General features: G+C 43.8%; 31 non-coding genes across 31 annotated transcripts; 17 read left to right on the top strand and 14 right to left on the bottom strand.

Annotated features, from left to right (window-relative positions):
* Window positions 1-207: 207 nt before the first annotated feature.
* Window positions 208-296, top strand: trnay-gua (transfer RNA tyrosine (anticodon GUA)). The gene is given in 2 exon segments: window positions 208-244; window positions 261-296. It is a non-coding gene; the product is annotated as a tRNA-Tyr (tRNA).
* Window positions 297-381: 85 nt separating this feature from the next.
* Window positions 382-453, bottom strand: trnae-cuc (transfer RNA glutamic acid (anticodon CUC)). The gene has a single exon. It is a non-coding gene; the product is annotated as a tRNA-Glu (tRNA).
* A 772-nt stretch (window positions 454-1225) lies between these two features.
* Window positions 1226-1314, top strand: trnay-gua (transfer RNA tyrosine (anticodon GUA)). Its single transcript is given in 2 exon segments — window positions 1226-1262; window positions 1279-1314. It is a non-coding gene; the product is annotated as a tRNA-Tyr (tRNA).
* An 85-nt stretch (window positions 1315-1399) lies between these two features.
* On the bottom strand, window positions 1400-1471 carry trnae-cuc (transfer RNA glutamic acid (anticodon CUC)). Its single transcript has one exon. It is a non-coding gene; the product is annotated as a tRNA-Glu (tRNA).
* Window positions 1472-3244: 1773 nt separating this feature from the next.
* On the top strand, window positions 3245-3333 carry trnay-gua (transfer RNA tyrosine (anticodon GUA)). Its single transcript is given in 2 exon segments — window positions 3245-3281; window positions 3298-3333. It is a non-coding gene; the product is annotated as a tRNA-Tyr (tRNA).
* Window positions 3334-3418: 85 nt separating this feature from the next.
* On the bottom strand, window positions 3419-3490 carry trnae-cuc (transfer RNA glutamic acid (anticodon CUC)). Its single transcript has one exon. It is a non-coding gene; the product is annotated as a tRNA-Glu (tRNA).
* A 772-nt stretch (window positions 3491-4262) lies between these two features.
* Window positions 4263-4351, top strand: trnay-gua (transfer RNA tyrosine (anticodon GUA)). The gene is given in 2 exon segments: window positions 4263-4299; window positions 4316-4351. It is a non-coding gene; the product is annotated as a tRNA-Tyr (tRNA).
* Window positions 4352-5274: 923 nt separating this feature from the next.
* Window positions 5275-5363, top strand: trnay-gua (transfer RNA tyrosine (anticodon GUA)). The gene is given in 2 exon segments: window positions 5275-5311; window positions 5328-5363. It is a non-coding gene; the product is annotated as a tRNA-Tyr (tRNA).
* Window positions 5364-5448: 85 nt separating this feature from the next.
* Window positions 5449-5520, bottom strand: trnae-cuc (transfer RNA glutamic acid (anticodon CUC)). Its single transcript has one exon. It is a non-coding gene; the product is annotated as a tRNA-Glu (tRNA).
* A 772-nt stretch (window positions 5521-6292) lies between these two features.
* Window positions 6293-6381, top strand: trnay-gua (transfer RNA tyrosine (anticodon GUA)). The gene is given in 2 exon segments: window positions 6293-6329; window positions 6346-6381. It is a non-coding gene; the product is annotated as a tRNA-Tyr (tRNA).
* Window positions 6382-6466: 85 nt separating this feature from the next.
* trnae-cuc (transfer RNA glutamic acid (anticodon CUC)) lies at window positions 6467-6538 on the bottom strand. The gene has a single exon. It is a non-coding gene; the product is annotated as a tRNA-Glu (tRNA).
* Window positions 6539-7310: 772 nt separating this feature from the next.
* On the top strand, window positions 7311-7399 carry trnay-gua (transfer RNA tyrosine (anticodon GUA)). Its single transcript is given in 2 exon segments — window positions 7311-7347; window positions 7364-7399. It is a non-coding gene; the product is annotated as a tRNA-Tyr (tRNA).
* Window positions 7400-8322: 923 nt separating this feature from the next.
* trnay-gua (transfer RNA tyrosine (anticodon GUA)) lies at window positions 8323-8411 on the top strand. The gene is given in 2 exon segments: window positions 8323-8359; window positions 8376-8411. It is a non-coding gene; the product is annotated as a tRNA-Tyr (tRNA).
* Window positions 8412-8496: 85 nt separating this feature from the next.
* Window positions 8497-8568, bottom strand: trnae-cuc (transfer RNA glutamic acid (anticodon CUC)). Its single transcript has one exon. It is a non-coding gene; the product is annotated as a tRNA-Glu (tRNA).
* Window positions 8569-9340: 772 nt separating this feature from the next.
* Window positions 9341-9429, top strand: trnay-gua (transfer RNA tyrosine (anticodon GUA)). The gene is given in 2 exon segments: window positions 9341-9377; window positions 9394-9429. It is a non-coding gene; the product is annotated as a tRNA-Tyr (tRNA).
* An 85-nt stretch (window positions 9430-9514) lies between these two features.
* On the bottom strand, window positions 9515-9586 carry trnae-cuc (transfer RNA glutamic acid (anticodon CUC)). Its single transcript has one exon. It is a non-coding gene; the product is annotated as a tRNA-Glu (tRNA).
* A 1784-nt stretch (window positions 9587-11370) lies between these two features.
* Window positions 11371-11459, top strand: trnay-gua (transfer RNA tyrosine (anticodon GUA)). The gene is given in 2 exon segments: window positions 11371-11407; window positions 11424-11459. It is a non-coding gene; the product is annotated as a tRNA-Tyr (tRNA).
* Window positions 11460-11544: 85 nt separating this feature from the next.
* On the bottom strand, window positions 11545-11616 carry trnae-cuc (transfer RNA glutamic acid (anticodon CUC)). The gene has a single exon. It is a non-coding gene; the product is annotated as a tRNA-Glu (tRNA).
* A 2757-nt stretch (window positions 11617-14373) lies between these two features.
* trnay-gua (transfer RNA tyrosine (anticodon GUA)) lies at window positions 14374-14462 on the top strand. The gene is given in 2 exon segments: window positions 14374-14410; window positions 14427-14462. It is a non-coding gene; the product is annotated as a tRNA-Tyr (tRNA).
* An 85-nt stretch (window positions 14463-14547) lies between these two features.
* trnae-cuc (transfer RNA glutamic acid (anticodon CUC)) lies at window positions 14548-14619 on the bottom strand. The gene has a single exon. It is a non-coding gene; the product is annotated as a tRNA-Glu (tRNA).
* Window positions 14620-15391: 772 nt separating this feature from the next.
* On the top strand, window positions 15392-15480 carry trnay-gua (transfer RNA tyrosine (anticodon GUA)). The gene is given in 2 exon segments: window positions 15392-15428; window positions 15445-15480. It is a non-coding gene; the product is annotated as a tRNA-Tyr (tRNA).
* Window positions 15481-15565: 85 nt separating this feature from the next.
* On the bottom strand, window positions 15566-15637 carry trnae-cuc (transfer RNA glutamic acid (anticodon CUC)). The gene has a single exon. It is a non-coding gene; the product is annotated as a tRNA-Glu (tRNA).
* Window positions 15638-16409: 772 nt separating this feature from the next.
* Window positions 16410-16498, top strand: trnay-gua (transfer RNA tyrosine (anticodon GUA)). Its single transcript is given in 2 exon segments — window positions 16410-16446; window positions 16463-16498. It is a non-coding gene; the product is annotated as a tRNA-Tyr (tRNA).
* An 85-nt stretch (window positions 16499-16583) lies between these two features.
* On the bottom strand, window positions 16584-16655 carry trnae-cuc (transfer RNA glutamic acid (anticodon CUC)). Its single transcript has one exon. It is a non-coding gene; the product is annotated as a tRNA-Glu (tRNA).
* A 772-nt stretch (window positions 16656-17427) lies between these two features.
* On the top strand, window positions 17428-17516 carry trnay-gua (transfer RNA tyrosine (anticodon GUA)). Its single transcript is given in 2 exon segments — window positions 17428-17464; window positions 17481-17516. It is a non-coding gene; the product is annotated as a tRNA-Tyr (tRNA).
* Window positions 17517-18439: 923 nt separating this feature from the next.
* Window positions 18440-18528, top strand: trnay-gua (transfer RNA tyrosine (anticodon GUA)). The gene is given in 2 exon segments: window positions 18440-18476; window positions 18493-18528. It is a non-coding gene; the product is annotated as a tRNA-Tyr (tRNA).
* Window positions 18529-18613: 85 nt separating this feature from the next.
* Window positions 18614-18685, bottom strand: trnae-cuc (transfer RNA glutamic acid (anticodon CUC)). Its single transcript has one exon. It is a non-coding gene; the product is annotated as a tRNA-Glu (tRNA).
* A 946-nt stretch (window positions 18686-19631) lies between these two features.
* Window positions 19632-19703, bottom strand: trnae-cuc (transfer RNA glutamic acid (anticodon CUC)). Its single transcript has one exon. It is a non-coding gene; the product is annotated as a tRNA-Glu (tRNA).
* A 772-nt stretch (window positions 19704-20475) lies between these two features.
* trnay-gua (transfer RNA tyrosine (anticodon GUA)) lies at window positions 20476-20564 on the top strand. Its single transcript is given in 2 exon segments — window positions 20476-20512; window positions 20529-20564. It is a non-coding gene; the product is annotated as a tRNA-Tyr (tRNA).
* An 85-nt stretch (window positions 20565-20649) lies between these two features.
* trnae-cuc (transfer RNA glutamic acid (anticodon CUC)) lies at window positions 20650-20721 on the bottom strand. The gene has a single exon. It is a non-coding gene; the product is annotated as a tRNA-Glu (tRNA).
* A 772-nt stretch (window positions 20722-21493) lies between these two features.
* Window positions 21494-21582, top strand: trnay-gua (transfer RNA tyrosine (anticodon GUA)). The gene is given in 2 exon segments: window positions 21494-21530; window positions 21547-21582. It is a non-coding gene; the product is annotated as a tRNA-Tyr (tRNA).
* Window positions 21583-21653: the final 71 nt, after the last annotated feature.

The following is a 21653-nucleotide window of genomic DNA, read 5'->3' as shown; positions in this document are numbered from 1 at the left end:
CATGGAAAAATGCCATGCTTTTCCCAACTGTTGAATTCATTCCTGCATTTTCCCTAAGAATTAAACAAAATGGGCAATGAAAGTTACTGCTCCGGAACACTCAGGATAATCCTTTACTGCTTTAAACCAAACTGGAAAAGACACAGAGAGTTGCAGCAGCAACTTTGGGCTTTTCGTTTTGGTTTGTTTACAGAGAAAGAAGCCTAACCTTCGATAGCTCAGTTGGTAGAGCGGAGGACTGTAGTTTACTGTCAATGGCCATCCTTAGGTCGCTGGTTCGAATCCGGCTCGAAGGATCTCTCTTTATGTAGATCCAATGAGTGCTAGCCACCTTTCTGTTGGCTGTGAACTTCGAGATCCACCCGTCCAGAAAAACTTAACTTCCCTGACCGGGAATCGAACCCGGGCCGCGGCGGTGAGAGCGCCGAATCCTAGCCACTAGACCACCAGGGACTGAAGACAAAGAAAGTGCCTCCTCTGGTGGCTGGCTCTGGTACCTAGAAAAAAACGCTCTAGTGATGGCATCACGTATTTCTCAGTCGAATAAAACAATCCTGGGGCTCCTCCCCTAATGGTGGGCGTGTCGGGCCTGAATAAAGTGGGTGGGCTTTGCATGGAAACTAACAAAGAATGAATATGAATTCAAGCATTTGCACTTGCCTCCTCCTACTCAGTTTAATTTGAAGCTCATTTATTCTTCAGGGAATTAAATTTAAGCATTTGCACTTGCCTCCTTCTACTCACTTTAATTTAAAAACAGAAGTAACCAAGCTCAAGGACTGTTCTTCATGAGCTGTAGTTCTTGCTCATCTTCACTAAGCAGGCCAATAATTAGCCAAATATCAGCTGAAATGATTGCCCTCGACTGCTGCCTTGAGTGAGCGTTCCTGTTTCTGCTTTAACCTCTGTGAAGGCCAAGGCTTTTTTTTTACTTGACTCAATCTTATTTATTCTTCAGGGAATCAAACACAAAGACAAAAAGAGCATGACAAGGCATGGACAAAGCAGAAATGTTTCTCAATGAAAAATGCCATGCTTTTCCCAACTGTTGAATTCATTCCTGCATTTTCCCTAAGAATTAAACAAAATGGGCAATGAAAGTTACTGCTCCGGAACACTCAGGATAATCCTTTACTGCTATAAACCAAACTGGAAAAGACACAGAGAGTTGCAGCAGCAACTTTGGGCTTTTCGTTTTGGTTTGTTTACAGAGAAAGAAGCCTAACCTTCGATAGCTCAGTTGGTAGAGCGGAGGACTGTAGTCTACTGTCAATGGCCATCCTTAGGTCGCTGGTTCGAATCCGGCTCGAAGGATCTCTCTTTATGTAGATCCAATGAGTGCTAGCCACGTTTCTGTTGGCTCTGAACTTCGAGATCCACCCGTCCAGAAAAACTTAACTTCCCTGACCGGGAATCGAACCCGGGCCGCGGCGGTGAGAGCGCCGAATCCTAGCCACTAGACCACCAGGGACTGAAGACAACGAAAGTGCCTCCTCTGGTGGCTGGCTCTGGTACCTAGAAAAAAACGCTCTAGTGATGGCATAACGTATTTCTCAGTCGAATAAAACAATCCTGGGGCTCCTCCCCTAATGGTGGGCGTGTCGGGCCTGAATAAAGTGGGTGGGCTTTGCATGGAAACTAACAAAGAATGAATATGAATTCAAGCATTTGCACTTGCCTCCTCCTACTCAGTTTAATTTGAAGCTCATTTATTCTTCAGGGAATTAAATTTAAGCATTTGCACTTGCCTCCTTCTACTCACTTTAATTTAAAAACAGAAGTAACCAAGCTCAAGGACTGTTCTTCATGAGCTGTAGTTCTTGCTCATCTTCACTAAGCAGGCCAATAATTAGCCAAATATCAGCTGAAATGATTGCCCTCGACTGCTGCCTTGAGTGAGCGTTCCTGTTTCTGCTTTAACCTCTGTGAAGGCCAAGGCTTTTTTTTTATTTGACTCAATCTTATTTATTCTTCAGGGAATCAAACACAAAGACAAAAAGAGCATGACAAGGCATGGACAAAGCAGAAATGTTTCTCATGGAAAAATGCCATGCTTTTCCCAACTGTTGAATTCATTCCTGCATTTTCCCTAAGAATTAAACAAAATGGGCAATGAAAGTTACTGCTCCGGAACACTCAGGATAATCCTTTACTGCTTTAAACCAAACTGGAAAAGACACAGAGAGTTGCAGCAGCAACTTTGGGATTTTCGTTTTGGTTTGTTTACAGAGAAAGAAGCCTGACCTTCGATAGCTCAGTTGGTAGAGCGGAGGACTGTAGTCTACTGTCAATGGCCATCCTTAGGTCGCTGGCTCGAAGGATCTCTCTTTATGTAGATCCAATGAATGCTAGCCACCATTCTGTTGGCTCTGAACTTCGAGATCCACCCGTCCCGAAAAACTTAACTTCCCTGACCGGGAATCGAACCGCGGCGGTGAGAGCGCCGAATCCTAGCCACTTGACCACCAGGGACTGAAGACAAAGAAAGTGCCTCCTCTGGTGGCTGGCTCTGGTACCTAGAAAAAAACGCTCTAGTGATGGCATAACGTATTTCTCAGTCGAATAAAACAATCCTGGGGCTCCTCCCCTAATGGTGGGCGTGTCGGGCCTGAATAAAGTGGGTGGGCTTTGCATGGAAATCAACAAAGAATGAATATGAATTCAAGCATTTGCACTTGCCTCCTCCTACTCAGTTTAATTTGAAGCTCATTTATTCTTCAGGGAATTAAATTTAAGCATTTGCACTTGCCTCCTTCTACTCACTTTAATTTAAAAACAGAAGTAACCAAGCTCAAGGACTGTTCTTCATGAGCTGTAGTTCTTGCTCATCTTCACTAAGCAGGCCAATAATTAGCCAAATATCAGCTGAAATGATTGCCCTCGACTGCTGCCTTGAGTGAGCGTTCCTGTTTCTGCTTTAACCTCTGTGAAGGCCAAGGCTTTTTTTTTATTTGACTCAATCTTATTTATTCTTCAGGGAATCAAACACAAAGACAAAAAGAGCATGACAAGGCATGGACAAAGCAGAAATGTTTCTAAATGAAAAATGCCATGCTTTTCCCAACTGTTGAATTCATTCCTGCATTTTCCCTAAGAATTAAACAAAATGGGCAATGAAAGTTACTGCTCCGGAACACTCAGGATAATCCTTTACTGCTATAAACCAAACTGGAAAAGACACAGAGAGTTGCAGCAGCAACTTTGGGCTTTTCGTTTTGGTTTGTTTACAGAGAAAGAAGCCTAACCTTCGATAGCTCAGTTGGTAGAGCGGAGGACTGTAGTCTACTGTCAATGGCCATCCTTAGGTCGCTGGTTCGAATCCGGCTCGAAGGATCTCTCTTTATGTAGATCCAATGAGTGCTAGCCACCTTTCTGTTGGCTCTGAACTTCGAGATCCACCCGTCCAGAAAAACTTAACTTCCCTGACCGGGAATCGAACCCGGGCCGCGGCGGTGAGAGCGCCGAATCCTAGCCACTAGACCACCAGGGACTGAAGACAACGAAAGTGCCTCCTCTGGTGGCTGGCTCTGGTACCTAGAAAAAAACGCTCTAGTGATGGCATAACGTATTTCTCAGTCGAATAAAACAATCCTGGGGCTCCTCCCCTAATGGTGGGCGTGTCGGGCCTGAATAAAGTGGGTGGGCTTTGCATGGAAACTAACAAAGAATGAATATGAATTCAAGCATTTGCACTTGCCTCCTCCTACTCAGTTTAATTTGAAGCTCATTTATTCTTCAGGGAATTAAATTTAAGCATTTGCACTTGCCTCCTTCTACTCACTTTAATTTAAAAACAGAAGTAACCAAGCTCAAGGACTGTTCTTCATGAGCTGTAGTTCTTGCTCATCTTCACTAAGCAGGCCAATAATTAGCCAAATATCAGCTGAAATGATTGCCCTCGACTGCTGCCTTGAGTGAGCGTTCCTGTTTCTGCTTTAACCTCTGTGAAGGCCAAGGCTTTTTTTTTATTTGACTCAATCTTATTTATTCTTCAGGGAATCAAACACAAAGACAAAAATAGCATTACAAGGCATGGACAAAGCAGAAATGTTTCCCATGGAAAAATGCCATGCTTTTCCCAACTGTTGAATTCATTCCTGCATTTTCCCTAAGAATTAAACAAAATGGGCAATGAAAGTTACTGCTCCGGAACACTCAGGATAATCCTTTACTGCTTTAAACCAAACTGGAAAAGACACAGAGAGTTGCAGCAGCAACTTTGGGATTTTCGTTTTGGTTTGTTTACAGAGAAAGAAGCCTGACCTTCGATAGCTCAGTTGGTAGAGCGGAGGACTGTAGTCTACTGTCAATGGCCATCCTTAGGTCGCTGGTTCGAATCCGGCTCGAAGGATCTCTCTTTATGTAGATCCAATGAATGCTAGCCACCATTCTGTTGGCTCTGAACTTCGAGATCCACCCGTCCCGAAAAACTTAACTTCCCTGACCGGGAATCGAACCGCGGCGGTGAGAGCGCCGAATCCTAGCCACTTGACCACCAGGGACTGAAGACAAAGAAAGTGCCTCCTCTGGTGGCTGGCTCTGGTACCTAGAAAAAAACGCTCTAGTGATGGCATAACGTATTTCTCAGTCGAATAAAACAATCCTGGGGCTCCTCCCCTAATGGTGGGCGTGTCGGGCCTGAATAAAGTGGGTGGGCTTTGCATGGAAACTAACAAAGAATGAATATGAATTCAAGCATTTGCACTTGCCTCCTCCTACTCAGTTTAATTTGAAGCTCATTTATTCTTCAGGGAATTAAATTTAAGCATTTGCACTTGCCTCCTTCTACTCACTTTAATTTAAAAACAGAAGTAACCAAGCTCAAGGACTGTTCTTCATGAGCTGTAGTTCTTGCTCATCTTCACTAAGCAGGCCAATAATTAGCCAAATATCAGCTGAAATGATTGCCCTCGACTGCTGCCTTGAGTGAGCGTTCCTGTTTCTGCTTTAACCTCTGTGAAGGCCAAGGCTTTTTTTTTATTTGACTCAATCTTATTTATTCTTCAGGGAATCAAACACAAAGACAAAAAGAGCATGACAAGGCATGGACAAAGCAGAAATGTTTCTCATGGAAAAATGCCATGCTTTTCCCAACTGTTGAATTCATTCCTGCATTTTCCCTAAGAATTAAACAAAATGGGCAATGAAAGTTACTGCTCTGGAACACTCAGGATAATCCTTTACTGCTTTAAACCAAACTGGAAAAGACACAGAGAGTTGCAGCAGCAACTTTGGGCTTTTCGTTTTGGTTTGTTTACAGAGAAAGAAGCCTAACCTTCGATAGCTCAGTTGGTAGAGCGGAGGACTGTAGTCTACTGTCAATGGCCATCCTTAGGTCGCTGGTTCGAATCCGGCTCGAAGGATCTCTCTTTATGTAGATCCAATGAGTGCTAGCCACCTTTCTGTTGGCTCTGAACTTCGAGATCCACCCGTCCAGAAAAACTTAACTTCCCTGACCGGGAATCGAACCCGGGCCGCGGCGGTGAGAGCGCCGAATCCTAGCCACTAGACCACCAGGGACTGAAGACAACGAAAGTGCCTCCTCTGGTGGCTGGCTCTGGTACCTAGAAAAAAACGCTCTAGTGATGGCATAACGTATTTCTCAGTCGAATAAAACAATCCTGGGGCTCCTCCCCTAATGGTGGGCGTGTCGGGCCTGAATAAAGTGGGTGGGCTTTGCATGGAAACTAACAAAGAATGAATATGAATTCAAGCATTTGCACTTGCCTCCTCCTACTCAGTTTAATTTGAAGCTCATTTATTCTTCAGGGAATTAAATTTAAGCATTTGCACTTGCCTCCTTCTACTCACTTTAATTTAAAAACAGAAGTAACCAAGCTCAAGGACTGTTCTTCATGAGCTGTAGTTCTTGCTCATCTTCACTAAGCAGGCCAATAATTAGCCAAATATCAGCTGAAATGATTGCCCTCGACTGCTGCCTTGAGTGAGCGTTCCTGTTTCTGCTTTAACCTCTGTGAAGGCCAAGGCTTTTTTTTTATTTGACTCAATCTTATTTATTCTTCAGGGAATCAAACACAAAGACAAAAAGAGCATGACAAGGCATGGACAAAGCAGAAATGTTTCTAAATGAAAAATGCCATGCTTTTCCCAACTGTTGAATTCATTCCTGCATTTTCCCTAAGAATTAAACAAAATGGGCAATGAAAGTTACTGCTCCGGAACACTCAGGATAATCCTTTACTGCTATAAACCAAACTGGAAAAGACACAGAGAGTTGCAGCAGCAACTTTGGGCTTTTCGTTTTGGTTTGTTTACAGAGAAAGAAGCCTAACCTTCGATAGCTCAGTTGGTAGAGCGGAGGACTGTAGTCTACTGTCAATGGCCATCCTTAGGTCGCTGGTTCGAATCCGGCTCGAAGGATCTCTCTTTATGTAGATCCAATGAGTGCTAGCCACCTTTCTGTTGGCTCTGAACTTCGAGATCCACCCGTCCAGAAAAACTTAACTTCCCTGACCGGGAATCGAACCCGGGCCGCGGCGGTGAGAGCGCCGAATCCTAGCCACTAGACCACCAGGGACTGAAGACAACGAAAGTGCCTCCTCTGGTGGCTGGCTCTGGTACCTAGAAAAAAACGCTCTAGTGATGGCATAACGTATTTCTCAGTCGAATAAAACAATCCTGGGGCTCCTCCCCTAATGGTGGGCGTGTCGGGCCTGAATAAAGTGGGTGGGCTTTGCATGGAAACTAACAAAGAATGAATATGAATTCAAGCATTTGCACTTGCCTCCTCCTACTCAGTTTAATTTGAAGCTCATTTATTCTTCAGGGAATTAAATTTAAGCATTTGCACTTGCCTCCTTCTACTCACTTTAATTTAAAAACAGAAGTAACCAAGCTCAAGGACTGTTCTTCATGAGCTGTAGTTCTTGCTCATCTTCACTAAGCAGGCCAATAATTAGCCAAATATCAGCTGAAATGATTGCCCTCGACTGCTGCCTTGAGTGAGCGTTCCTGTTTCTGCTTTAACCTCTGTGAAGGCCAAGGCTTTTTTTTTATTTGACTCAATCTTATTTATTCTTCAGGGAATCAAACACAAAGACAAAAATAGCATTACAAGGCATGGACAAAGCAGAAATGTTTCCCATGGAAAAATGCCATGCTTTTCCCAACTGTTGAATTCATTCCTGCATTTTCCCTAAGAATTAAACAAAATGGGCAATGAAAGTTACTGCTCCGGAACACTCAGGATAATCCTTTACTGCTTTAAACCAAACTGGAAAAGACACAGAGAGTTGCAGCAGCAACTTTGGGATTTTCGTTTTGGTTTGTTTACAGAGAAAGAAGCCTGACCTTCGATAGCTCAGTTGGTAGAGCGGAGGACTGTAGTCTACTGTCAATGGCCATCCTTAGGTCGCTGGTTCGAATCCGGCTCGAAGGATCTCTCTTTATGTAGATCCAATGAATGCTAGCCACCATTCTGTTGGCTCTGAACTTCGAGATCCACCCGTCCAGAAAAACTTAACTTCCCTGACCGGGAATCGAACCGCGGCGGTGAGAGCGCCGAATCCTAGCCACTTGACCACCAGGGACTGAAGACAAAGAAAGTGCCTCCTCTGGTGGCTGGCTCTGGTACCTAGAAAAAAACGCTCTAGTGATGGCATAACGTATTTCTCAGTCGAATAAAACAATCCTGGGGCTCCTCCCCTAATGGTGGGCGTGTCGGGCCTGAATAAAGTGGGTGGGCTTTGCATGGAAACTAACAAAGAATGAATATGAATTCAAGCATTTGCACTTGCCTCCTCCTACTCAGTTTAATTTGAAGCTCATTTATTCTTCAGGGAATTAAATTTAAGCATTTGCACTTGCCTCCTTCTACTCACTTTAATTTAAAAACAGAAGTAACCAAGCTCAAGGACTGTTCTTCATGAGCTGTAGTTCTTGCTCATCTTCACTAAGCAGGCCAATAATTAGCCAAATATCAGCTGAAATGATTGCCCTCGACTGCTGCCTTGAGTGAGCGTTCCTGTTTCTGCTTTAACCTCTGTGAAGGCCAAGGCTTTTTTTTTATTTGACTCAATCTTATTTATTCTTCAGGGAATCAAACACAAAGACAAAAAGAGCATGACAAGGCATGGACAAAGCAGAAATGTTTCTCATGGAAAAATGCCATGCTTTTCCCAACTGTTGAATTCATTCCTGCATTTTCCCTAAGAATTAAACAAAATGGGCAATGAAAGTTACTGCTCCGGAACACTCAGGATAATCCTTTACTGCTTTAAACCAAACTGGAAAAGACACAGAGAGTTGCAGCAGCAACTTTGGGCTTTTCGTTTTGGTTTGTTTACAGAGAAAGAAGCCTAACCTTCGATAGCTCAGTTGGTAGAGCGGAGGACTGTAGTCTACTGTCAATGGCCATCCTTAGGTCGCTGGTTCGAATCCGGCTCGAAGGATCTCTCTTTATGTAGATCCAATGAGTGCTAGCCACCTTTCTGTTGGCTCTGAACTTCGAGATCCACCCGTCCAGAAAAACTTAACTTCCCTGACCGGGAATCGAACCCGGGCCGCGGCGGTGAGAGCGCCGAATCCTAGCCACTAGACCACCAGGGACTGAAGACAACGAAAGTGCCTCCTCTGGTGGCTGGCTCTGGTACCTAGAAAAAAACGCTCTAGTGATGGCATAACGTATTTCTCAGTCGAATAAAACAATCCTGGGGCTCCTCCCCTAATGGTGGGCGTGTCGGGCCTGAATAAAGTGGGTGGGCTTTGCATGGAAACTAACAAAGAATGAATATGAATTCAAGCATTTGCACTTGCCTCCTCCTACTCAGTTTAATTTGAAGCTCATTTATTCTTCAGGGAATTAAATTTAAGCATTTGCACTTGCCTCCTTCTACTCACTTTAATTTAAAAACAGAAGTAACCAAGCTCAAGGACTGTTCTTCATGAGCTGTAGTTCTTGCTCATCTTCACTAAGCAGGCCAATAATTAGCCAAATATCAGCTGAAATGATTGCCCTCGACTGCTGCCTTGAGTGAGCGTTCCTGTTTCTGCTTTAACCTCTGTGAAGGCCAAGGCTTTTTTTTTATTTGACTCAATCTTAATTATTCTTCAGGGAATCAAACACAAAGACAAAAAGAGCATGACAAGGCATGGACAAAGCAGAAATGTTTCTCATGGAAAAATGCCATGCTTTTCCCAACTGTTGAATTCATTCCTGCATTTTCCCTAAGAATTAAACAAAATGGGCAATGAAAGTTACTGCTCCGGAACACTCAGGATAATCCTTTACTGCTTTAAACCAAACTGGAAAAGACACAGAGAATTGCAGCAGCAACTTTGGGCTTTTCGTTTTGGTTTGTTTACAGAGAAAGAAGCCTAACCTTCGATAGCTCAGTTGGTAGAGCGGAGGACTGTAGTCTACTGTCAATGGCCATCCTTAGGTCGCTGGTTCGAATCCGGCTCGAAGGATCTCTCTTTATGTAGATCCAATGAGTGCTAGCCACCTTTCTGTTGGCTGTGAACTTCGAGATCCACCCGTCCAGAAAAACTTAACTTCCCTGACCGGGAATCGAACCCGGGCCGCGGCGGTGAGAGCGCCGAATCCTAGCCACTAGACCACCAGGGACTGAAGACAACGAAAGTGCCTCCTCTGGTGGCTGGCTCTGGTACCTAGAAAAAAACGCTCTAGTGATGGCATAACGTATTTCTCAGTCGAATAAAACAATCCTGGGGCTCCTCCCCTAATGGTGGGCGTGTCAGGCCTGAATAAAGTGGGTGGGCTTTGCATGGAAACAAACAAAGAATGAATATAAATTCAAGCATTTGCACTTGCCTCCTCCTACTCAGTTTAATTTGAAGCTCATTTATTCTTCAGGGAATTAAATTTAAGCATTTGCACTTGCCTCCTTCTACTCACTTTAATTTAAAAACAGAAGTAACCAAGCTCAAGGACTGTTCTTCATGAGCTGTAGTTCTTGCTCATCTTCACTAAGCAGGCCAATAATTAGCCAAATATCAGCTGAAATGATTGCCCTCGACTGCTGCCTTGAGTGAGCGTTCCTGTTTCTGCTTTAACCTCTGTGAAGGCCAAGGCTTTTTTTTTATTTGACTCAATCTTATTTATTCTTCAGGGAATCAAACACAAAGACAAAAATAGCATTACAAGGCATGGACAAAGCAGAAATGTTTCCCATGGAAAAATGCCATGCTTTTCCCAACTGTTGAATTCATTCCTGCATTTTCCCTAAGAATTAAACAAAATGGGCAATGAAAGTTACTGCTCCGGAACACTCAGGATAATCCTTTACTGCTTTAAACCAAACTAGAAAAGACACAGAGAGTTGCAGCAGCAACTTTGGGATTTTCGTTTTGGTTTGTTTACAGAGAAAGAAGCCTGACCTTCGATAGCTCAGTTGGTAGAGCGGAGGACTGTAGTCTACTGTCAATGGCCATCCTTAGGTCGCTGGTTCGAATCTGTCTCGAAGGATCTCTCTTTATGTAGATCCAATGAATGCTAGCCACCATTCTGTTGGCTCTGAACTTCGAGATCCACCCGTCCCGAAAAACTTAACTTCCCTGACCGGGAATCGAACCGCGGCGGTGAGAGCGCCGAATCCTAGCCACTTGACCACCAGGGACTGAAGACAAAGAAAGTGCCTCCTCTGGTGGCTGGCTCTGGTACCTAGAAAAAAACGCTCTAGTGATGGCATAACGTATTTCTCAGTCGAATAAAACAATCCTGGGGCTCCTCACCTAATGGTGGGCGTGTCGGGCCTGAATAAAGTGGGTGGGCTTTGCATGGAAACTAACAAAGAATGAATATGAATTCAAGCATTTGCACTTGCCTCCTCCTACTCAGTTTAATTTGAAGCTCATTTATTCTTCAGGGAATTAAATTTAAGCATTTGCACTTGCCTCCTTCTACTCACTTTAATTTAAAAACAGAAGTAACCAAGCTCAAGGACTGTTCTTCATGAGCTGTAGTTCTTGCTCATCTTCACTAAGCAGGCCAATAATTAGCCAAATATCAGCTGAAATGATTGCCCTCGACTGCTGCCTTGAGTGAGCGTTCCTGTTTCTGCTTTAACCTCTGTGAAGGCCAAGGCTTTTTTTTTATTTGACTCAATCTTAATTATTCTTCAGGGAATCAAACACAAAGACAAAAAGAGCATGACAAGGCATGGACAAAGCAGAAATGTTTCTCATGGAAAAATGCCATGCTTTTCCCAACTGTTGAATTCATTCCTGCATTTTCCCTAAGAATTAAACAAAATGGGCAATGAAAGTTACTGCTCCGGAACACTCAGGATAATCCTTTACTGCTTTAAACCAAACTGGAAAAGACACAGAGAGTTGCAGCAGCAACTTTGGGCTTTTCGTTTTGGTTTGTTTACAGAGAAAGAAGCCTAACCTTCGATAGCTCAGTTGGTAGAGCGGAGGACTGTAGTCTACTGTCAATGGCCATCCTTAGGTCGCTGGTTCGAATCCGGCTCGAAGGATCTCTCTTTATGTAGATCCAATGAGTGCTAGCCACCTTTCTGTTGGCTCTGAACTTCGAGATCCACCCGTCCAGAAAAACTTAACTTCCCTGACCGGGAATCGAACCCGGGCCGCGGCGGTGAGAGCGCCGAATCCTAGCCACTAGACCACCAGGGACTGAAGACAACGAAAGTGCCTCCTCTGGTGGCTGGCTCTGGTACCTAGAAAAAAACGCTCTAGTGATGGCATAACGTATTTCTCAGTCGAATAAAACAATCCTGGGGCTCCTCCCCTAATGGTGGGCGTGTCGGGCCTGAATAAAGTGGGTGGGCTTTGCATGGAAACTAACAAAGAATGAATATGAATTCAAGCATTTGCACTTGCCTCCTCCTACTCAGTTTAATTTGAAGCTCATTTATTCTTCAGGGAATTAAATTTAAGCATTTGCACTTGCCTCCTTCTACTCACTTTAATTTAAAAACAGAAGTAACCAAGCTCAAGGACTGTTCTTCATGAGCTGTAGTTCTTGCTCATCTTCACTAAGCAGGCCAATAATTAGCCAAATATCAGCTGAAATGATTGCCCTCGACTGCTGCCTTGAGTGAGCGTTCCTGTTTCTGCTTTAACCTCTGTGAAGGCCAAGGCTTTTTTTTTATTTGACTCAATCTTATTTATTCTTCAGGGAATCAAACACAAAGACAAAAAGAGCATGACAAGGCATGGACAAAGCAGAAATGTTTCTCATGGAAAAATGCCATGCTTTTCCCAACTGTTGAATTCATTCCTGCATTTTCCCTAAGAATTAAACAAAATGGGCAATGAAAGTTACTGCTCCGGAACACTCAGGATAATCCTTTACTGCTTTAAACCAAACTGGAAAAGACACAGAGAGTTGCAGCAGCAACTTTGGGCTTTTCGTTTTGGTTTGTTTACAGAGAAAGAAGCCTAACCTTCGATAGCTCAGTTGGTAGAGCGGAGGACTGTAGTCTACTGTCAATGGCCATCCTTAGGTCGCTGGTTCGAACCCGGCTCGAAGGATCTCTCTTTATGTAGATCCAATGAGTGCTAGCCACCTTTCTGTTGGCTCTGAACTTCGAGATCCACCCGTCCAGAAAAACTTAACTTCCCTGACCGGGAACCAAACCCGGGCCGCGGCGGTGAGAGCGCCGAATCCTAGCCACTAGACCACCAGGGACTGAAGACAACGAAAGTGCCTCCTCTGGTGGCTGGCTCTGGTACCTAGAAAAAAACGCTCTAGTGATGGCATAACGTATTTCTCAGTCGAATAAAACAATCCTGGGGCTCCTCCCCTAATGGTGGGCGTGTCGGGCCTGAATAAAGTGGGTGGGCTTTGCATGGAAACTAACAAAGAATGAATATGAATTCAAGCATTTGCACTTGCCTCCTCCTACTCAGTTTAATTTGAAGCTCATTTATTCTTCAGGGAATTAAATTTAAGCATTTGCACTTGCCTCCTTCTACTCACTTTAATTTAAAAACAGAAGTAACCAAGCTCAAGGACTGTTCTTCATGAGCTGTAGTTCTTGCTCATCTTCACTAAGCAGGCCAATAATTAGCCAAATATCAGCTGAAATGATTGCCCTCGACTGCTGCCTTGAGTGAGCGTTCCTGTTTCTGCTTTAACCTCTGTGAAGGCCAAGGCTTTTTTTTTATTTGACTCAATCTTATTTATTCTTCAGGGAATCAAACACAAAGACAAAAAGAGCATGACAAGGCATGGACAAAGCAGAAATGTTTCTCATGGAAAAATGCCATGCTTTTCCCAACTGTTGAATTCATTCCTGCATTTTCCCTAAGAATTAAACAAAATGGGCAATGAAAGTTACTGCTCCGGAACACTCAGGATAATCCTTTACTGCTATAAACCAAACTGGAAAAGACACAGAGAGTTGCAGCAGCAACTTTGGGCTTTTCGTTTTGGTTTGTTTACAGAGAAAGATGCCTGACCTTCGATAGCTCAGTTGGTAGAGCGGAGGACTGTAGTCTACTGTCAATGGCCATCCTTAGGTTGCTGGTTCGAATCCGGCTCGAAGGATCTCTCTTTATGTAGATCCAATGAGTGCTAGCCACCTTTCTGGCGGCGGTGAGAGTGCCGAATCCTAGCCAGTAGACCACCAGGGACTGAAGACAAAGAAAGTGCCTCCTCTGGTGGCTGGCTCTGGTACCTAGAAAAAAACGCTCTAGTGATGGCATAACGTATTTCTCAGTCGAATAAAACAATCCTGGGGCTCCTCCCCTAATGGTGGGCGTGTCGGGCCTGAATAAAGTGGGTGGGCTTTGCATGGAAACTAACAAAGAATGAATATGAATTCAAGCATTTGCACTTGCCTCCTCCTACTCAGTTTAATTTGAAGCTCATTTATTCTTCAGGGAATTAAATTTTTTAAATTAAATTTTTTTTAAAGCATTTGCACTTGCCTCCTTCTACTCACTTTAATTTAAAAACAGAAGTAACCAAGCTCAAGGACTGTTCTTCATGAGCTGTAGTTCTTGCTCATCTTCACTAAGCAGGCCAATAATTAGCCAAATATCAGCTGAAATGATTGCCCTCGACTGCTGCCTTGAGTGAGCGTTCCTGTTTCTGCTTTAACCTCTGTGAAGGCCAAGGCTTTTTTTTTATTTGACTCAATCTTAATTATTCTTCAGGGAATCAAACACAAAGACAAAAAGAGCATGACAAGGCATGGACAAAGCAGAAATGTTTCTCATGGAAAAATGCCATGCTTTTCCCAACTGTTGAATTCATTCCTGCATTTTCCCTAAGAATTAAACAAAATGGGCAATGAAAGTTACTGCTCCGGAACACTCAGGATAATCCTTTACTGCTTTAAACCAAACTGGAAAAGACACAGAGAGTTGCAGCAGCAACTTTGGGCTTTTCGTTTTGGTTTGTTTACAGAGAAAGAAGCCTAACCTTCGATAGCTCAGTTGGTAGAGCGGAGGACTGTAGTCTACTGTCAATGGCCATCCTTAGGTCGCTGGTTCGAATCCGGCTCGAAGGATCTCTCTTTATGTAGATCCAATGAGTGCTAGCCACCTTTCTGTTGGCTCTGAACTTCGAGATCCACCCGTCCAGAAAAACTTAACGTCCCTGACCGGGAATCGAACCCGGGCCGCGGCGGTGAGAGCGCCGAATCCTAGCCACTAGACCACCAGGGACTGAAGACAAAGAAAGTGCCTCCTCTGGTGGCTGGCTCTGGTACCTAGAAAAAAACGCTCTAGTGATGGCATAACGTATTTCTCAGTCGAATAAAACAATCCTGGGGCTCCTCCCCTAATGGTGGGCGTGTCGGGCCTGAATAAAGTGGGTGGGCTTTGCATGGAAACTAACAAAGAATGAATATGAATTCAAGCATTTGCACTTGCCTCCTCCTACTCAGTTTAATTTGAAGCTCATTTATTCTTCAGGGAATTAAATTTAAGCATTTGCACTTGCCTCCTTCTACTCACTTTAATTTAAAAACAGAAGTAACCAAGCTCAAGGACTGTTCTTCATGAGCTGTAGTTCTTGCTCATCTTCACTAAGCAGGCCAATAATTAGCCAAATATCAGCTGAAATGATTGCCCTCGACTGCTGCCTTGAGTGAGCGTTCCTGTTTCTGCTTTAACCTCTGTGAAGGCCAAGGCTTTTTTTTTATTTGACTCAATCTTATTTATTCTTCAGGGAATCAAACACAAAGACAAAAAGAGCATGACAAGGCATGGACAAAGCAGAAATGTTTCTCATGGAAAAATGCCATGCTTTTCCCAACTGTTGAATTCATTCCTGCATTTTCCCTAAGAATTAAACAAAATGGGCAATGAAAGTTACTGCTCCGGAACACTCAGGATAATCCTTTACTGCTTTAAACCAAACTGGAAAAGACACAGAGAGTTGCAGCAGCAACTTTGGGCTTTTCGTTTTGGTTTGTTTACAGAGAAAGAAGCCTAACCTTCGATAGCTCAGTTGGTAGAGCGGAGGACTGTAGTCTACTGTCAATGGCCATCCTTAGGTCGCTGGTTCGAATCCGGCTCGAAGGATCTCTCTTTATGTAGATCCAATGAGTGCTAGCCACCTTTCTGTTGGCTCTGAACTTCGAGATCCACCCGTCCAGAAAAACTTAACTTCCCTGACCGGGAATCGAACCCGGGCCGCGGCGGTGAGAGCGCCGAATCCTAGCCACTAGACCACCAGGGACTGTAGACAAAGAAAGTGCCTCCTCTGGTGGCTGGCTCTGGTACCTAGAAAAAAACGCTCTAGTGATGGCATAACGTATTTCTCAGTCGAATAAAACAATCCTGGGGCTCCTCCCCTAATGGTGGGCGTGTCGGGCCTGAATAAAGTGGGTGGGCTTTGCATGGAAACTAACAAAGAATGAATATGAATTCAAGCATTTGCACTTGCCTCCTCCTACTCAGTTTAATTTGAAGCTCATTTATTCTTCAGGGAATTAAATTTAAGCATTTGCACTTGCCTCCTTCTACTCACTTTAATTTAAAAACAGAAGTAACCAAGCTCAAGGACTGTTCTTCATGAGCTGTAGTTCTTGCTCATCTTCACTAAGCAGGCCAATAATTAGCCAAATATCAGCTGAAATGATTGCCCTCGACTGCTGCCTTGAGTGAGCGTTCCTGTTTCTGCTTTAACCTCTGTGAAGGCCAAGGCTTTTTTTTTATTTGACTCAATCTTATTTATTCTTCAGGGAATCAAACACAAAGACAAAAAGAGCATGACAAGGCATGGACAAAGCAGAAATGTTTCTCATGGAAAAATGCCATGCTTTTCCCAACTGTTGAATTCATTCCTGCATTTTCCCTAAGAATTAAACAAAATGGGCAATGAAAGTTACTGCTCCGGAACACTCAGGATAATCCTTTACTGCTTTAAACCAAACTGGAAAAGACACAGAGAGTTGCAGCAGCAACTTTGGGCTTTTCGTTTTGGTTTGTTTACAGAGAAAGAAGCCTAACCTTCGATAGCTCAGTTGGTAGAGCGGAGGACTGTAGTCTACTGTCAATGGCCATCCTTAGGTCGCTGGTTCGAATCCGGCTCGAAGGATCTCTCTTTATGTAGATCCAATGAGTGCTAGCCACCTTTCTGTTGGCTCTGAACTTCGAGATCCACCCGTCCAGAAAAACTTAACTTCCCTGACCGGGAATCGAACCCGGGCCGCGGCGGTGAGAGCGCCGAATCCTAGCCACTAGACCACCAGGGACTGAAGACAAAGAAAGTGCCTCCTCTGGTGGCTGGCTCTGGTACCTAGAAAAAAACGCTCTAGTGATGGCATAACGTATTTCTCAGTCGAATAAAACAATCCTGGGGCTCCTCCCCTAATGGTGGGCGTGTCGGGCCTGAATAAAGTGGGTGGGCTTTGCATGGAAACTAACAAAGAATGAATATGAATTCAAGCATTTGCACTTGCCTCCTCCTACTCAGTTTAATTTGAAGCTCATTTATTCTTCAGGGAATTAAATTTAAGCATTTGCACTTGCCTCCTTCTACTCACTTTAATTTAAAAACAGAAGTAACCAAGCTCAAGGACTGTTCTTCATGAGCTGTAGTTCTTGCTCATCTTCACTAAGCAGGCCAATAATTAGCCAAATATCAGCTGAAATGATTGCCCTCGACTGCTGCCTTGAGTGAGCGTTCCTGTTTCTGCTTTAACCTCTGTGAAGGCCAAGGCTTTTTTTTTATTTGACTCAATCTTATTTATTCTTCAGGGAATCAAACACAAAGACAAAAATAGCATTACAAGGCATGGACAAAGCAGAAATGTTTCCCATGGAAAAATGCCATGCTTTTCCCAACTGTTGAATTCATTCCTGCATTTTCCCTAAGAATTAAACAAAATGGGCAATGAAAGTTACTGCTCCGGAACACTCAGGATAATCCTTTACTGCTTTAAACCAAACTAGAAAAGACACAGAGAGTTGCAGCAGCAACTTTGGGATTTTCGTTTTGGTTTGTTTACAGAGAAAGAAGCCTGACCTTCGATAGCTCAGTTGGTAGAGCGGAGGACTGTAGTCTACTGTCAATGGCCATCCTTAGGTCGCTGGTTCGAATCCGGCTCGAAGGATCTCTCTTTATGTAGATCCAATGAATGCTAGCCACCATTCTGTTGGCTCTGAACTTCGAGATCCACCCGTCCCGAAAAACTTAACTTCCCTGACCGGGAATCGAACCGCGGCGGTGAGAGCGCCGAATCCTAGCCACTTGACCACCAGGGACTGAAGACAAAGAAAGTGCCTCCTCTGGTGGCTGGCTCTGGTACCTAGAAAAAAACGCTCTAGTGATGGCATAACGTATTTCTCAGTCGAATAAAACAATCCTGGGGCTCCTCCCCTAATGGTGGGCGTGTCGGGCCTGAATAAAGTGGGTGGGCTTTGCATGGAAACTAACAAAGAATGAATATGAATTCAAGCATTTGCACTTGCCTCCTCCTACTCAGTTTAATTTGAAGCTCATTTATTCTTCAGGGAATTAAATTTAAGCATTTGCACTTGCCTCCTTCTACTCACTTTAATTTAAAAACAGAAGTAACCAAGCTCAAGGACTGTTCTTCATGAGCTGTAGTTCTTGCTCATCTTCACTAAGCAGGCCAATAATTAGCCAAATATCAGCTGAAATGATTGCCCTCGACTGCTGCCTTGAGTGAGCGTTCCTGTTTCTGCTTTAACCTCTGTGAAGGCCAAGGCTTTTTTTTTATTTGACTCAATCTTATTTATTCTTCAGGGAATCAAACACAAAGACAAAAAGAGCATGACAAGGCATGGACAAAGCAGAAATGTTTCTCATGGAAAAATGCCATGCTTTTCCCAACTGTTGAATTCATTCCTGCATTTTCCCTAAGAATTAAACAAAATGGGCAATGAAAGTTACTGCTCCGGAACACTCAGGATAATCCTTTACTGCTTTAAACCAAACTGGAAAAGACACAGAGAGTTGCAGCAGCAACTTTGGGCTTTTCGTTTTGGTTTGTTTACAGAGAAAGAAGCCTAACCTTCGATAGCTCAGTTGGTAGAGCGGAGGACTGTAGTCTACTGTCAATGGCCATCCTTAGGTCGCTGGTTCGAATCCGGCTCGAAGGATCTCTCTTTATGTAGATCCAATGAGTGCTAGCCACCTTTCTGTTGGCTCTGAACTTCGAGATCCACCCGTCCAGAAAAACTTAACTTCCCTGACCGGGAATCGAACCCGGGCCGCGGCGGTGAGAGCGCCGAATCCTAGCCACTAGACCACCAGGGACTGAAGACAAAGAAAGTGCCTCCTCTGGTGGCTGGCTCTGGTACCTAGAAAAAAACGCTCTAGTGATGGCATAACGTATTTCTCAGTCGAATAAAACAATCCTGGGGCTCCTCCCCTAATGGTGGGCGTGTCGGGCCTGAATAAAGTGGGTGGGCTTTGCATGGAAACTAACAAAGAATGAATATGAATTCAAGCATTTGCACTTGCCTCCTCCTACTCAGTTTAATTTGAAGCTCATTTATTCTTCAGGGAATTAAATTTAAGCATTTGCACTTGCCTCCTTCTACTCACTTTAATTTAAAAACAGAAGTAACCAAGCTCAAGGACTGTTCTTCATGAGCTGTAGTTCTTGCTCATCTTCACTAAGCAGGCCAATAATTAGCCAAATATCAGCTGAAATGATTGCCCTCGACTGCTGCCTTGAGTGAGCGTTCCTGTTTCTGCTTTAACCTCTGTGAAGGCCAAGGCTTTTTTTTTATTTGACTCAATCTTATTTATTCTTCAGGGAATCAAACACAAAGACAAAAAGAGCATGACAAGGCATGGACAAAGCAGAAATGTTTCTCATGGAAAAATGCCATGCTTTTCCCAACTGTTGAATTCATTCCTGCATTTTCCCTAAGAATTAAACAAAATGGGCAATGAAAGTTACTGCTCCGGAACACTCAGGATAATCCTTTACTGCTTTAAACCAAACTGGAAAAGACACAGAGAGTTGCAGCAGCAACTTTGGGCTTTTCGTTTTGGTTTGTTTACAGAGAAAGAAGCCTAACCTTCGATAGCTCAGTTGGTAGAGCGGAGGACTGTAGTCTACTGTCAATGGCCATCCTTAGGTCGCTGGTTCGAATCCGGCTAGAAGGATCTCTCTTTATGTAGATCCAATGAGTGCTAGCCACCTTTCTGTTGGCTCTGAACTTCGAGATCCACCCGTCCAGAAAAACTTAACTTCCCTGACCGGGAATCGAACCCGGGCCGCGGCGGTGAGAGCGCCGAATCCTAGCCACTAGACCACCAGGGACTGAAGACAAAGAAAGTGCCTCCTCTGGTGGCTGGCTCTGGTACCTAGAAAAAAACGCTCTAGTGATGGCATAACGTATTTCTCAGTCGAATAAAACAATCCTGGGGCTCCTCCCCTAATGGTGGGCGTGTCGGGCCTGAATAAAGTGGGTGGGCTTTGCATGGAAACTAACAAAGAATGAATATGAATTCAAGCATTTGCACTTGCCTCCTCCTACTCAGTTTAATTTGAAGCTCATTTATTCTTCAGGGAATTAAATTTAAGCATTTGCACTTGCCTCCTTCTACTCACTTTAATTTAAAAACAGAAGTAACCAAGCTCAAGGACTGTTCTTCATGAGCTGTAGTTCTTGCTCATCTTCACTAAGCAGGCCAATAATTAGCCAAATATCAGCTGAAATGATTGCCCTCGACTGCTGCCTTGAGTGAGCGTTCCTGTTTCTGCTTTAACCTCTGTGAAGGCCAAGGCTTTTTTTTTATTTGACTCAATCTTATTTATTCTTCAGGGAATCAAACACAAAGACAAAAAGAGCATGACAAGGCATGGACAAAGCAGAAATGTTTCTCATGGAAAAATGCCATGCTTTTCCCAACTGTTGAATTCATTCCTGCATTTTCCCTAAGAATTAAACAAAATGGGCAATGAAAGTTACTGCTCCGGAACACTCAGGATAATCCTTTACTGCTTTAAACCAAACTGGAAAAGACACAGAGAGTTGCAGCAGCAACTTTGGGCTTTTCGTTTTGGTTTGTTTACAGAGAAAGAAGCCTAACCTTCGATAGCTCAGTTGGTAGAGCGGAGGACTGTAGTCTACTGTCAATGGCCATCCTTAGGTCGCTGGTTCGAATCCGGCTCGAAGGATCTCTCTTTATGTAGATCCAATGAGTGCTAGCCACCTTTCTGTTGGCTCTGAACTTCGAGATCCACCCGTCCAGAAAAACTTAACTTCCCTGACCGGGAATCGAACCCGGGCCGCGGCGGTGAGAGCGCCGAATCCTAGCCACTAGACCACCAGGGACTGAAGACAAAGAAAGTGCCTCCTCTGGTGGCTGGCTCTGGTACCTAGAAAAAAACGCTCTAGTGATGGCATAACGTATTTCTCAGTCGAATAAAACAATCCTGGGGCTCCTCCCCTAATTGTGGGCGTGTCGGGCCTGAATAAAGTGGGTGGGCTTTGCATGGAAACTAACAAAGAATGAATATGAATTCAAGCATTTGCACTTGCCTCCTCCTACTCAGTTTAATTTGAAGCTCATTTATTCTTCAGGGAATTAAATTTAAGCATTTGCACTTGCCTCCTTCTACTCACTTTAATTTAAAAACAGAAGTAACCAAGCTCAAGGACTGTTCTTCATGAGCTGTAGTTCTTGCTCATCTTCACTAAGCAGGCCAATAATTAGCCAAATATCAGCTGAAATGATTGCCCTCGACTGCTGCCTTGAGTGAGCGTTCCTGTTTCTGCTTTAACCTCTGTGAAGGCCAAGGCTTTTTTTTTATTTGACTCAATCTTAATTATTCTTCAGGGAATCAAACACAAAGACAAAAAGAGCATGACAAGGCATGGACAAAGCAGAAATGTTTCTCATGGAAAAATGCCATGCTTTTCCCAACTGTTGAATTCATTCCTGCATTTTCCCTAAGAATTAAACAAAATGGGCAATGAAAGTTACTGCTCCGGAACACTCAGGATAATCCTTTACTGCTTTAAACCAAACTGGAAAAGACACAGAGAGTTGCAGCAGCAACTTTGGGCTTTTCGTTTTGGTTTGTTTACAGAGAAAGAAGCCTAACCTTCGATAGCTCAGTTGGTAGAGCGGAGGACTGTAGTCTACTGTCAATGGCCATCCTTAGGTCGCTGGTTCGAATCCGGCTCGAAGGATCTCTCTTTATGTAGATCCAATGAGTGCTAGCCACCTTTCTGTTGGCTCTGAACTTTGAGATCCACCCGTC

The sequence above is a fragment of the Clarias gariepinus genome, chromosome 28 (genome assembly GCF_024256425.1).
Source record: "Clarias gariepinus isolate MV-2021 ecotype Netherlands chromosome 28, CGAR_prim_01v2, whole genome shotgun sequence".
In the NCBI taxonomy this organism is placed as follows: Eukaryota; Metazoa; Chordata; class Actinopteri; order Siluriformes; family Clariidae; genus Clarias; species Clarias gariepinus.
The sequence above is the reverse complement of the archived record's forward strand: the minus strand, read 5'-3'. Positions and strand labels throughout refer to the sequence as shown.